General features: G+C 43.6%; 1 long non-coding RNA gene across 1 annotated transcript in view; it reads right to left on the reverse strand.

The window, feature by feature from the left end:
* Positions 1-14,789, reverse strand: part of LOC141097587 (uncharacterized) — a 73,922-nt gene that overhangs the window by 44,122 nt on the left and 15,011 nt on the right. The gene's annotated exons all lie outside the window — the stretch shown is intronic.

Here is a 14,789-nt window from a genome sequence, read left to right on the forward strand (position 1 = left end):
AGAACCCACAGTCCCATGTAAATCCACAGATAGCACAAGGTGATAGCAGGAGTTGTTCCAAATGACAAACTCATCTCTGCCCGACTCCCTAATTGCTTTCATTTGAACTGAAGGGCATGCTGTTTTCAGTTCCCCGGCATAGTGCTGGCCTTTTGTGAGTAACACGGTCATAATTAAGAAGTCTCTTCGGAGGACCAGACAGCTGCACTGGATCTTGAGGTGCCTGTGATAGCGCCTGAAGGTCATGGCTCCAGCTTTCTGGCCTAATTGATGGGAGCGTGTTTGAAAGATGTACGTTTTTCCAAATTTGTACCGAGGCTTCTGTCTGACTCTGATTCTTCGTCTATCAAATCACCGGGTTCAGTCCACAGATACAAAAGGTTACTTACATGACGGTCTACTCGCCCAAATTAAGGTCTCACAGCGTAAACCACAAAGGACTATGTAGTGAAGTAGCGCAAATGTAGCACAGCTGAAAAAAATGTAGTGAAAACCTGCAACATTACCGGATCTGCCACCTATCCTGTAATTTATTAAAAAAGCCAAAAAAACTATCCCATAAAATCTTACTAGAAAGTCTGTTTTGTGCTGTTCCTCAGTTGTTGTTCCTGGAATTTTTTTTACCTGCCGTAAATATGCAATTATTGTTACCCGATGTAAATGCCGCTGTTCTCCTGAATCCGGCGATGTTTTTCTTTTGTTCCTGTGCCTCTCCGTTCCTGAGCTACAACCTTCTTTTCCCTGTATGTAGTTTTGTTGACAAGTGGGTGTGGCCCTCAACTCTTCTCTTTTTTTTTTAGGACCACGCCCAGTTGGCTACCAAGACTAGATTTAGAAACAGCGAAAATGGGGCTGTAACTCATGAACAGAGAGACGAAGGAAGTAATGAAAAACCACGTCAGATTCAGGAAAACAGCAGATTCAGGAGAACAGCGGCGTTTACAGCAAGAAAAGAAATGACATATTTATGGCAAGTAGCAGGTCCTCTTTTATAACCATCAAATGAGGTTATGGTAACAATGGTTTAAAGAGAGTAATGTAGGGGAGAACTAAGAGTGGTCTGGCCCCCAGGGTAACTATTGTTAGTGAAAAGCAGTATGAAAGAGAGGCAGAGAAACACACATCTGTATTGCAACGTTCTAGTGTTTTATGTCCCCCCTGTGCTGGATTCACAGTTACACATCTCAGTTCTGCCGTACAATATCTTTCGTGCTGCTTATTAGTAAGTGTTTTATCTCATCCCAGTGCTAAATTCAGGTACACATTTTATTACGGTCATATAATATCCTTTGTGCTGCTTATTAGTAAGTGTTATATCTCACCTCAGTAATGGATTCACAGTTAAGCATCTCAGTACTACCATATAATATCTTTCTTGCAGCTTATCAGCAAGCATTTTATTTCACCCCACTGTTGGATTCACAGTTACACATCTCAGTACTGCCATATAATATCCTTCGTGCTGCTGCTTAATAGTAAGCGTTTTACCTCACCCCTATGCTGGATTCACAGTTACACATCTCAGTAATGCCTTAGAATATCTTACATGCTGCTGCTTATCAGTAAGTGTTTTATGTCAGCCCAGTGCTCGATTCAAAGCTACATTGCTCAGTGCTGCTGTATAATGTTCTCCAAGCTGCTGCTTCTTGTGAACATGTGATACATGAGGAATCTCTCACAGCTGTGTGAGACATCATAGTAGCTAGTCTCCACCTAGTAGTGACAAGTCATTTAGTAGTGATCAAATATGTCGAATTTTCAATTCCGCAGTTTACTCGAATTTGGCCAGAAAATTGGATTTGCTTAAAATGTATTCAATGTGAATTGAATGTGCTTTATTATGCTTTGGGGTAGGACTGAGAGGTGAGCTGCGGAGGTGAGCAGCAAGGTAAGTACACTATTTTTTTTTTATTATTATTTCACTTCTTTCTCAATCCATTACAATCCAGCAAAAGGGCGGCCAGCCTCCACTTTATTGGATTTGCCCAAAGTGAATCACAAAAAAATTCTGATTCGTGCAAATCCTAATTTTCTGGCGAATTCAAGGTGAATTCAACACATCTCGAACTGATATGAAGCAGCGTAATGACCATGGTCACAGCGGTCGTTGTTGAGACGTGGCCCGTGTGGGCGAGGGGCATGCCGACACCAGCAAATACTTCATCTGGATGTGTGTCCTCAGACCCATATTCAGTTGAACTGTATTGTGTCGCACAGTCCCATCAGGTCAGTGCATGGAAATACACGCTGCCGGACAATCAGAGGCCAGCAGCTGACGTTGGCATGCACGTGACTGAGGGCGCATGGAAGTGATGTCATGCGCTCCAGTCTCTTGCACGTTGCAGTCAGCTGCCGGCTTAAGAAGACGACTGGGGAGTGAAGGGGAGGTGGGGTTTATTTATTTATTTTTTTTAAATCAGTGAGTCCATGTGCCCCTTAGCCATACTACTGCCTGTATGTCTATGAGCTGTGCATTACTACATGTATGACTATGGGCTGTGCATTGCTACATGTATGACTATGGGCTGTGCATTGCTACATGTATGACTATGGGCTGTGCATTATACTATATCAAGGACTATAAGGGGTACATTATACTATAGGGGGACTATGGGCTGTGCATTATACTATATGAAGGACGATAAGGGGTGCATTATGCTATAGGGAGGACTATGGGCTGTGCATTATTTTATATGAAGGACTATAAGGGGTGCATTATACTATAGGGAGGACTATAGGTTGTGCATTATACTATATGAATGACAATAAGGGGTGCATTATACTATAGGGAGGACTATGGCCTGTGCATTATACTATATGAAGGACGATAAGGGGTGCATTATACTATAGGGAGGACTATGGGCTGTGCATTATTTTATATGAAGGACTATAAGGAGGGCATTATACTATAGGGAGGACTATAGTTTGTGCATTATACTATTGCATACAGTATATGACTATGGGCTGTGTATTATACTGCATGTATGACTACGGGCTGTGCATTATACTACTGCCTGAATGACTAGGAGCTGTGCATTACTACATGTATGACTATGGGCTGTGCATTACTACATGTATGACTATGGGCTGTGCATTATACTATATGAAGGACTATAAGGGGTGCATTATACTATAGGGAGGACTATGGGCTGTGCATTATACTATATGAAGGACTATAAGGGGTGCATTATACTATAGGGAGGACTAGAGTTTGTGCATTATACTATTGCATACAGTATATGACTATGGGCTGTATATTATACTGCATGTATGACTAGGGGCTGTGCATTATACTACTGCATGTATGACTATGAACTGTGTATTATTCTACATATTTGACTATGGGCTGTGCATTATACTATATGAAAGACTATAAGGGGTGCATTATACTATAGGGAGGACTATGGACTGCACATTATACTATACGGAGGGTGTATTATATATTGTCCCTCCAAAGCTGGGTGTCCGGTTGGGACCCGGTTTCACTCTGCCACTATTCACACTAGGTAGGTTTTAACATAAGAGTGTGTAGTTACTGTCACAAAGGGGGTACACCTTGTCACGGTGGGACAGCTTTATGCTTTTTTTTATCAAAAATTGTGTTTACTATGCACCCTATGTTAATTATTTAATGCACTTGCTTTTTTAATGATTTATTTTCATTAGGGTATATGCACACATTGTCTTTATAATAGTCATAATAACAATGCTAGCGTACCCTCGTCATCAGTGCCATTTACAGAGTGTAAGAGATGAGCCCTGTTAACAGTATCTGCCAGAGAAAGTCATATACCAGACTATCCCCATCATCAATTCCTGTAACCAGTGCCAGTCAGAAGGATCTCATTCCCAATAAATAGGTCTATTGAAGTAAATGGGGCCTTAGATAAAGAACCAATCTCTACCATGGAGCAGGGTGGCGCTGTATTATGAAGAAAGGTAATGCTGAACATGCTTACCGCCATCCCCTCAATCCCCCTGCCTGTAGAGGGCGCAGTTTAGGTAATGGCTATATATTAGGTAATGCTAAGAAATGTGTTCAATTCTTTAACAAGTAGGAGAATATTTTCCAGAACAGAGAAGTGATGGCTGACATCCCAGACCCATAAGAGTGAATGATAATTTGAGCTCTGCTATGCTATGTCACGCAGTCTGGCTCATTTGCTGCTATTGTGACGGATGGGATGGGGCTGGGCGAAATGTCCTGACGAGGCGTTAGATATTTGGTTTACACCGTGTAACCTCTGCTATCTGTCCTTCTCTCTCTGCCTGGATAGTCGCTCCATTCTGTGGGGCAGGATCACTACAGCTCATCCACTGCCATGGCCTCGAGTGACATCTCCCCACCAGCTATTTCCATATATCCATCATTTGTGAGATTGGGTGATAGGATTGTTAATGTGGAGCGATGATTTCCATAATGCACTTATCACGTCTCCCCCGACGTGGCCAGATGTAGGTCACCATCAGCTGCAGATTACCACAAATGACTGCATATTGCTCTGTATGTGCCGACCTATGGGGGAATATCTGTAGGCCTGAGCCCGAACATCTCTTCACCCCACTAATCCTATATCTACGACTCTGGGATTCCTTCCCCGATTGTATTATCACATGATGGGTCTTATCCATTATCTATCTATCTATCTGTCACACAAAGGAAATAACCATGTGTATAACCAAACGTGTAATTGTAATAATTTTCTGGGAGAAACACTTCATTTTCTGGAACAATATCAAGGGTGCCAACACTTTCGGCCATGACTGTATCTATCATAATGTGTCTCCTAACATGCCATCCAGTGGGGTATACAGGGGAACTAGCATTACTGTGGAGACTGTCGGGCACATAGATATTTTTAGAGCATACACCGTATACGCACTACACAGGCTCGTTATTAGGGCGTTATTGCCCACAGTATGGCGGCACGGTAATGGGCACTGGTGTACGGCTGGGTTTGCTTAGGAGGCATTGTGGCTGCCAGGGCAGGGGCATTACGCCATGTTCTCTTCTGGGGACACTGTGGATGGTATTGTCCTGGGGACACTGTACCTGGCCTCATTATGGGTATATAATTGGATATCACAGGATGATGGCACTGTAGCCGGCTCGTTAACAGGAACATTGTGTTTAGCTTTCTTTGGGGGCAGCGTGCCATATCCTAAGGAGGCGAATTAATCATGCAGTGAAATGGCTGACCTAATTCCAGAGTTCCTATAATGAGACACGGTATTGTATGATGGCCATGGTCACAAAATTTAGCTGAGCTTTTTGGGTCAGCACAAGCAAACATGTTAAAAACAAATTAAAAGATGTCCAGATTTTAGCACAATCTACATGAACATCCCGCCGCCTGCTTCCATCTCATGTATTTGTAGCAATGCCCTCTAATTACTTTATGAAATGGCTTTTAGAGGGTCGCAAATGCTTTCACTTTCCATATTTTAGTAACTTTTTTCTTTGTTTTCTACATTTTTTGACACTTATCCTCGACTCCAGTGTAAATGGGATCACACCTCCGGATTACTGTGCTGTTTGTTCTGGAGCGATGGAGCGTTACTGATTCGCTTCTTTAGTGTTATACCTTTTTTTTTTTTTTTAGGATTATTTGTATCTTTATGGAAAGATTTAACCTACATTTTAGGAGTCAAGGACTTGTAACTTTTGCAAAACTTTATTATTTATAACTCTTTTTTTAAGCCTTGGTTCCACCAATATTGGCCGTGTCATCACTCATCAGATAACCACCATGGATAAAAGTCCTGGGATCCGCAAAGTACCAAGACTCACCACCAATGGGCACAGGAGACACCGTAAAACGTTTATTCATGACATTTAAAGATATCACCTATCCTTGAAAATCGGTGGGAGACCAACAGCTGGGACCCCCAACATATACTAAGAAAAGGGCTGTCAATTGCCCAGTTTATGGGACTTTAGGACACATAGCTAAACACAGCGCTTGGCCCATTTTAAGGATCCGTAGGGGTGATTGTGGTCGGATACTTGTTGGTAATTTTTACTGTTTGCTGACACTAAACGTTTGCAAAATTGTGCTTTATGCAAGGGCATGATAATCCAGAATGCAAAGGAATCAATTTCCTCAAAGATCTGATGCCAAGAGGGGTCCGAACGCCCCCAATAAGAGTATTATAAACACGGTAGCTCCAAGTTATATCTCTTTGGCTTTATGTAGATTTATATTGGAAGAATAGGTCAATTAGGCAGACACTGAAGATATATGGGGTGGCACGGTGGCTCAGTGGTTAGCAGGCTGCAGCGCTAGGGTCCTGGGCTCGAATCCCACCAAGGACAACATCTGCAAGGAGTTTGTATGTTCTACCTGTGTTTGCGTGGGTTTCCTCCGGCTACTCCGATTTCCTGCCACATTCTAAAGACATACTGATATAGGTAATTTAGATTGTGAGACCCATCGGGGACAGTGATGATAATGTTTGCAAACTGTAAAGCGCTGTGGAATATGTTAGCGCTATATAAAAATAAAGATTACTATTATTATATATATATATATATATAAAGTATATTTCCCTATATGAAGCCCCCTGGGTCAGATAAGGGCTTGTTGACCTCATAGAACTTGATTTGTTCACATGACTGTTGCATTTTTTTGCTTTGTTTGGAGCGTTTACATTGCGTGTTAGGCTCATTCGGTGCCTGCAGGCTTTCACTTACTATTTCTCAGTAGCCTAGGGCATTGCAGGGATAAATAGATTGTATCTAGAGAGAATATGATGTAAAGGAAAGTGTTTTGTGTAAAGAATGAAACACAGAGAATAATACAATGGTGAATAAGAATATTAGAAAAAAAAAACATTCCATCTAATCAGGAGCAGACATTAAATTCATGGGGCCCCCATAGCAAACATTTTAATTGGGCTTTCACCCTCTACAGCTCGGGCAAAAATTAAGAGACAGCTGCACAGTTTTATCAAAATCAGCTTCTCTCCATGTCTGACAGCCATTCCATTCCTGTGTCAGTTGAATTCCAACCAGAGTACACCTCAGTCTACTTAATGTGCTTCTGATTAGGTGATCACCTGAACCAAATCTTATTTAATGAAGGAAAGTATAAAAAACCCTGCTGTGGTGTTCACAATCCTCTTGTAATAGGACAAGCTGGATGGCAAAACAAGTGCTAGTAATAGGAATGAAAAAATAACTTTTAACCATGCCAAAGGAGTTGAAAAGAAAAGTCTTGCGTGAGGAAAAGAAGGGCTAAATTCTAGCTTTACTAGCAGAGGGGTACAGTGAGCGTCATGTTGCCTCCATCCTTAAAATTTCTAAGACGGCAGTCCATTACAACAAGGTCAAGCAGCAGACATTGGGGACAACAAAGCTACAGACCAACAGAGGGAAAAAACGACCCTCCACTGACCGGGATGACTGTCATCTTATTTGAATGTCACTCAGCAACCGCAGTATGACATCAAGTGACCTACAAAAGGAATAGCAAATGGCAGCTGGGTTGAAGTGCACAGCAAGAACAGTTCGTAACAGGCTCCTAGAGGCAGGGATCAAGTCATGCAAAGCAAGAAAAGAGCCTTTCATCGAAGAGAAGCAAAGGAGAGCCAGGCTGAAGTTTGCCAAAGACCATAAGGATTGGACCATAAAGGACTGGAGTAAGGTAATCTTCTCTGATGAGTCTAATTTTCAACTTTGCCCAACACCTGGTCGTCTAATGGTTAGACGGAGACCTTTTCCAGCAGGACAGTGTACCATGCCACACTGCTAGGTCAATCAATATGTGGAAGAAGGACCACCCCATCAAATCCCTGTCATGGCCAGCCCAATCTCTAGACTTGCACCCCATTGAAGACCTCTGGAATGTAATCAAGAGGAAGAAGAATAGTCACAAGCCATCAAACAAATAAGAGCTGCTTAAATTTTTGTACCAGGAGTGGCATAAGGTCACCCAAAAGCAGTGTGAGAGACAGGTGGAAAGCATGCCAAGACGCATGAAAGCTGTGATTAACAATCATTGTTATTCCACAAAATATTGATTTCTGAACTCTTCCTGATTTAAAACATTAGTATTGTTGTTTCTGAATGATTATGAGCTTGTTTTCTTAGCATTATTTGAGGTCTGCAAGCACTGAATTTTTTTGTTCTTTTGACCATTTCTCATTTTCTGAAAATAAATACAAAATTTATTGCTTGTAAATTCGAAGACATGTTGTCAGTAGTTTATAGAATAAAAGAGCAATTTACACTTTACTCAAAAATATACCTATAAAGAGAAAAATCAGACAAACCGAAAATTTTGCAGTGGTCTCTTAAATTTGCCAGTCGCAAATCTGTCTGATAACCCTTGCTACAGCTGTAATGGTGGTCATATTTGTTGTCAACGAACTTTCCAAAATCTCATTATTATTGAAGTTTTACAACTTGACTGAAGGGGTGACTTTGAATCAGTTGACCCAGGGATTTGTTCAAATGCGCAAAAATTATATATAACATTCATAAAAATATAATTTTCTCTTTTTCTTTTAACTATCACAGGTTTACCACGACTAAGAGGAGCAGAAAACCGCAGCGTCTGATTTCTCCTACTCCTGCCTTGATTAGAAGCATTTCACCTTCATATTAAATGGTTCATGTTTCTTTTAGCAGTGCAGGGATTAATCTGCTCAGTTGAATGCGCTTGGAAGCTTTTCTGCATTAAGGCTCTCAGCTGTTCATTGTTTGCCATTCCCCTCTTCTCTATATTCTGGGCCCTGGCAAGCACTCATTGCCAGAGCTAGTTTATGCTGCATGGTTGGAGATGGTGGTTTGTTGTTAGAGAAGGCATTTGGTGGATTTATCTGAGACTGTTGCGAGGTTTTGGTTGTGTGCTAATTCCCTACCTTCTGCTACTTTGGTTTTACCCCATACTCCACTTCCCGGTGTTTACCTCTGTTGTCTGTGTGAGTATATTTGTATGATTGGTATCTTCCTTTATCTCTGTTTGTATTACCTTGTTAAGGACCCGTCTCACATAACAAGCTCATTAGCGAGATCGCTGAAATGTCACCGATTTTGTGACGCAACAGCGACCTCGCCAGCGATCTCGCTATGTGTGACACATAGCGGCGATCAGCCCCCCGCCCGCTGGATATCGCTGATCGTGCTCGAATGTCCTAGGCCATTTTTTGAACGTTGGCGTACTGCTGGTCAGCATGCATCGCTGTGTTTGATGCCAACGAGTGACCTAGTTGGCGACGCAGAACTCATGGTCGCAGGCATGAGTCGTCAGAATAGCTGCTGTGTGACAAGGTCCCAACGGCCGCCGAGGTCGTTATACGAATCGCCGTATCATTGCTGTGTCGTTGAATAGATCTGCCTGTTTGACGGCTTACTAGCGACCATGTAACGACGCACCAGCGATCCTTACCAGGTCGTATCGTTGTCGGGATCGCTGGAGCGTCGATAAGTGTAACGGTACCCTTAGTGTGGTTGGTGTATTATGGTACACTACTACTCCCCTCTTCACTGGGTGGAGGAAGGGTACAGTCTGAGGATGGATTCAAAAGCTAAGGCAAGGTACGTGACCCTGGCGTCTTCACCATCAGAAGTAATCCGGTGAACAGGGCAAGCTAGGGTGCCCCTAGCTGTGGGGATGTGGAAGTAGTCCCTGGTGCCGGGAAACCTGACAACAGCATTGTGACAGTAACCCTATTCTGTCTCAAATTGTGTGAAGTATTTTTATTAATAACTAGCTGAAGAGCCCGGCGCTGCCCAGCCATAGTAACTAACTGCGGTTAGTTATAACAAATTATAATGATTATATCTATATATAAAGCTGAGTGTAGAGCCCCGCCCACTCCACATAGCACATTCACTATAATATTCCACATCATCCCAACAGCCAGAGCTACTGGACTACTACCCCTAATATCCTACATCGTCCCGTCAGCCAGAGCCACCGGACTACTACCCCTATTATCCCACATCATCCTGTCAGAGCCACCGGACTACTACCCCTAATATCCCACATCATCCCATCAGCCAGAGCCACCGGACAACTTCCACTAATATCCCACATCATCCCGTCACAGCCGCCAGACTACTACCACTAATATTCCACATCATTCCGTCAGAGCCACCAGACTACTACTCCTAATATCCCACATCATCCCGTCAGCCAGAGCCACCGGACTACTACCCCTAATATCCCTCATCATCCCATCAGCCAGAGCCACTGGACTACTACCCCTAATATCCCACATCATCCCGTCAGAGCCACCCGACTACTACCCCGAATATCCCACATCATCCCATCAGCCAGAGCCACCAGACAACTACCACTAATATCCCACATCATCCTGTCACAGCCACCAGACAACTACCACTAATATCCCACATCGTCCCATCAGCCAGAGCCACCGGACTACTACCCCTAATATCTCACATCATCCCATCAGCCTGGGATCAGAACCAGAGCGCTGAGTGGAACGGTCCTAACTTCCATACCGGGGATCGCTTTAAGAGAGGCCTGGCACCAGAACCAGAGCGCTGAGTGGATTTGCCCTGACTTCCATACCAATGACCCCTTTAATAGAAGCCTGGGGTGAGAATCAGAATGCTGAGGGATTTACCCTAACTTGTATACCGGAGATCCCTTTAAGAGAGGCCTGGGGTCAGTACCAAAGCGCAGAGTGGATTTGCCCTCACATCCATACTGGGGATCCCTTTAAGAGGGGCCTGGAGTCAGAATCAGAGCGGATTTGCCCTCACTTCCATACCGGGGCTCCCTTTAAGAAGGGCCTGGGGTCAGAACCACAGCGCTGAGTGGAATTGCCCTAACTTCCATACCAATGATCCCTTTAAGAGAGACTGGAGTCGGAACTAGAGCACTGAGAGGAATTGCCCTAACTTCCATACCGGGGATCCCTTTAATCGAGCCCTGGGGTCATAACCAAAGCGCTGGATGGATTTGCCCTGACTTCCATACCAATGATCCCTTTAATTGAGCCCTGGGGTCAGAACCAGAGCGCTGGGTGGAATTACTCCAACTTCCATACCAATGATCCCTTTAAGGGACCCTGAGGACAGAACCACAGCGCTGAGTGGAACGGTCCTAACTTCCATACCGGGGATCCCTTTAAGAGAGGCCTGGGGTCAAAACCAAAGTGCTGGATGGATTTGCCCTGAATTCCATACCAATGATCCCTTTAATAGAAGCCTGGGGTCAGAATCAGAGTGCTGAGGGATTTGCCCTAACTTCCACACCGGAGATCCATTTAAGAGGGAAGATGTGCCTATGGGACTATGGGATGGAGGATGTGTGATGGGGATATGGGCAGGGAGAGGGGGATTCATTTCTGTCATGTGCTCTCTGCTCCTTTCTGAGGGGCAGACAATGGCTGTGAGCTTATGTTCCCAGGGATGCTAGATTTCTTCCACCCAGTCGGTGTCTGCTGAGGTGTTGTCGTGGAGTGGGAAAACTGTTGCTCATAGCAACCAATCACAGCTCAGCTTCTTTTAAACAGCTCTGGTGAAATGAAAGATGCTTCATGATTGGTTGGTAATGCACACATACATACACACATACAGTACATTCAAATATATATATATATATATATATATATATATATTCTTTATGGGTCCCCTTTCTTCACCATAGCTCAGTCTTTGTCTTTGGCTGTGAGGCAACTGGCTTCAGCAGAAACCGTAACGCATCATTCTTACTGCGATAGAAAAACAGGAATGCTGAGTACCACCGATCTATTAAACTTAACCGATCAGTAATCTGTCTTCTGAAAAAGAAAGAGCTCATAAGTAAATTTTTATGCTACTGACAAAAGGTCACCATGACCATGCACCTTAGATGGACATCAGGCCAATGATCATTTGACGACCGACAGTTAGCTCTCTTGTCTTCCCTATACACATGCATAATTGGTTTGGTTTTTTTATTTAAAAGTCTACTGTTTCTTTAAAATATTTTTTTTGTCAGTGTTATATCAGTAATTGGCTGTCATTCTGCTCCAGGGGGGTAACAACTGTTGGCACAGTGCGTGTGACCGTGAACAAACACGTGAGTGTAAGGGGTCTGTCGGCGCCAGCGGTATCTTCAACTGGAACAGTGTCCTTGGATGCTTCTCCAGTTAAAAACTAATGTGAAGCAGAGAGCCACAGGCTCCCTGCCCTGCACTTACAATTCAGCTGTAGTACTGTCAGAGGTCCATTGATGCAGAGCAGTCCAACATAAAGATGTCAAGAAAGGCCTGCGATGTGATGCCAGCATGCTCTGCAGCTGTGGACCTCTTGTAGACCTGCGGCTGTAGAGTAAGTACGGGGCAGGGAGCCAGCTGGGAGAAAGAGGAAGAAGACAGAAGCCCTTGGCATGGGATTGGAAACAAGTAGTACAGCACTGTGGGGGCACAGTGGGGACCAACATTAATGGGGGCTAGAATTGAAGGACATTATTACCATATGGGGGCCAGAATTTAGGGACATTATGACAATATGGGGGCCACCTAGCGGAACATAATTTTGGGGAACAATATTCGGAGACATTACAATATGGAGCCACATAGGGGGCCATAATTTATGTGGGCCAAAATAGGAGACAGTATTACTATATGAGGGCCACATAGGGAGACATTATTAATTTATAGTGGCAAGAATTGGTGGACATTATTACTATATAGGAGCCACATAGGGGGTCATTATTAATTCACAGTGGCCAGAATTGGGGGATATTATTACTATAACTAGTAATTGGATAACTAGTGGAGGAAGACTTGTGAAGGACTCAAGGTTAGATTTCAGAAAGGCAGATTTTAAGGGACTCAGAAAGAGAATCGTAAGGATCCAATGGCTGGAAAAATGGAAAAATGTCCAGGAAGGATGAGAAATTTTGAAAAATGAGATTCTCAAAGCACAATTGCTAACTATTCCGAAAAGAGGGAAGAATAGGAAGCATTTAAGGAAACCAGAATGAATGAACACAGAACTTAAACACATGTTAAAAAGGAAGAAAGCAATGTTTATCAAATGGAAAGAGGGAGGCATATCTAAAGAAGAATATAATGCTGTCTGCAGAACCTGCAGGAGATGCATCAGATTGGCTAAAGCTGACAATGAATGATTTTTGAACGACTCTCCATAATCTTTGAAAATTCTTGGAGATCAGGAGAAGTCCCATCAGACTGAAAAAGAGCAAATGTTGTTCCTATCTTCAAAAAGGGGAAGAAGGTGGACCCAGTGAACTATAGGTCAGTGAGTCTGACTTCTATACCAGGAAACATCTTTGAACAAATTATTAAACAACATGTATGTACATTCCTGGATAAGTATGAAGTGATTAACCAGAGTCAGCATGGGTTTGTAACTAATATGTCATGTCAGACTAACTTAATTTCCTTCTATGACAGAATCACTGACTGGGTGGATCAGGGAAATGCTGTAGATATAGTATATCTTGACTTCAGCAAAGCATTTGACAAAGTATCTCACACAATCCTTATTGACAAAATGAATAAGTATGAAATGGACAAGGCAACTGTAAGGTGGATTCATAACTGGCTTAGTGATCGGACCCAAAGAGTGGTCGTAAATGGCTGCACATCCAGTTGGAAGAATGTCTCAAGTGGGGTACCACAGGGCTCTGTTCTGGGCCCTGTATTGTTCAACATCTTCATCAATAATTTAGATGAAAGAATTGAGGGTACACTGATTAGATTTACTGATGATACAAAGCTAGGAGGGATAGCTAATACTAGAGAAGAGGATTCAAAAAGATATACCGTATTTACTCGTGTATAAGCCAAGATTTTCAGCCCATTTTTGGGGCTGAAAGTTCCCCTCTCGGCTTATACGCGAGTCATATACCGGGGGTCAGCAGGAGAGGGGGAGTGGGGGTGTCAGATCATACTTACCCCCCGGCCCAGTCTTTGCAGCCCCCCGCTTCTCCCATGGTCTCAGGCACCTTCCTTCAGTGGTCACGTGGTACCGCTCATTAAAGTCATGAATATGTGAATATTCATAACTTTAATGAACGGTACCACGTGACCGCTGGAGGAAGGAATAGCTGCCAGAGAATGTGGGAGAAGGGGCTGCAGAGACTGCGCCAGGAGGGGGTAAGTATATGCGATATTCACCTGTCCCCGGTCCAACGCTGCGGCCGCTCTGCCCTCCACGTCTTCTGGCTGTGATGTTCAGGTCAGAGGGCGCGATGACATAGTCAGTGCATGCCCTCTGCCTGAACAGTCACTGACAGAGGGACCCGGAAGACAGAGTGGCCGCAGCGACAGACTGGGGACAGGTGAATATCGCCAGTGCCGGGGTCCTGAGCCAGCGGCGACACCGGCACCAGGCGCCTATAGCACGCCGGTGTCCTCGCCTGCTCAGGACACCGGCACGTGGCCCCCAGCGACGAGAGGTGAGTATGTCATTTTTTTTATTTGCAGCTGCAGCATATGGGGGCATAATGTATGGAGCATCTTATGGGGGCATTATGTATGGAGCATCAAATGGGGGCATAATGTATGGAGCATCTTATGGGGCAAAATCTATGGAGCATCTTATGGGGCATAATCTATGGAACATTTTATGAGGCAGCATATGGGGCATATTATTCTATGGAACATCTTATGGGGCCATTATTAACCTTTGTGCAGCATTATATGGGGCATATTTTGAATGGAGCATCTTATGGGGCCATCAAGAACTGTTTGAAGCATTATATGGGGCTCATGATTCAATATGGATATTGAAAAACATTTAACCTACTGATGTCTCAATTAATTTTACTTTTATTGGTATCTATTTTTATTTTTGAAAT

This window comes from Dendrobates tinctorius, unplaced genomic scaffold (assembly GCF_039654945.1).
Source record: "Dendrobates tinctorius isolate UK_male_01 unplaced genomic scaffold, ASM3965494v1 ptg000085l, whole genome shotgun sequence".
In the NCBI taxonomy this organism is placed as follows: domain Eukaryota; kingdom Metazoa; phylum Chordata; class Amphibia; order Anura; family Dendrobatidae; genus Dendrobates; species Dendrobates tinctorius.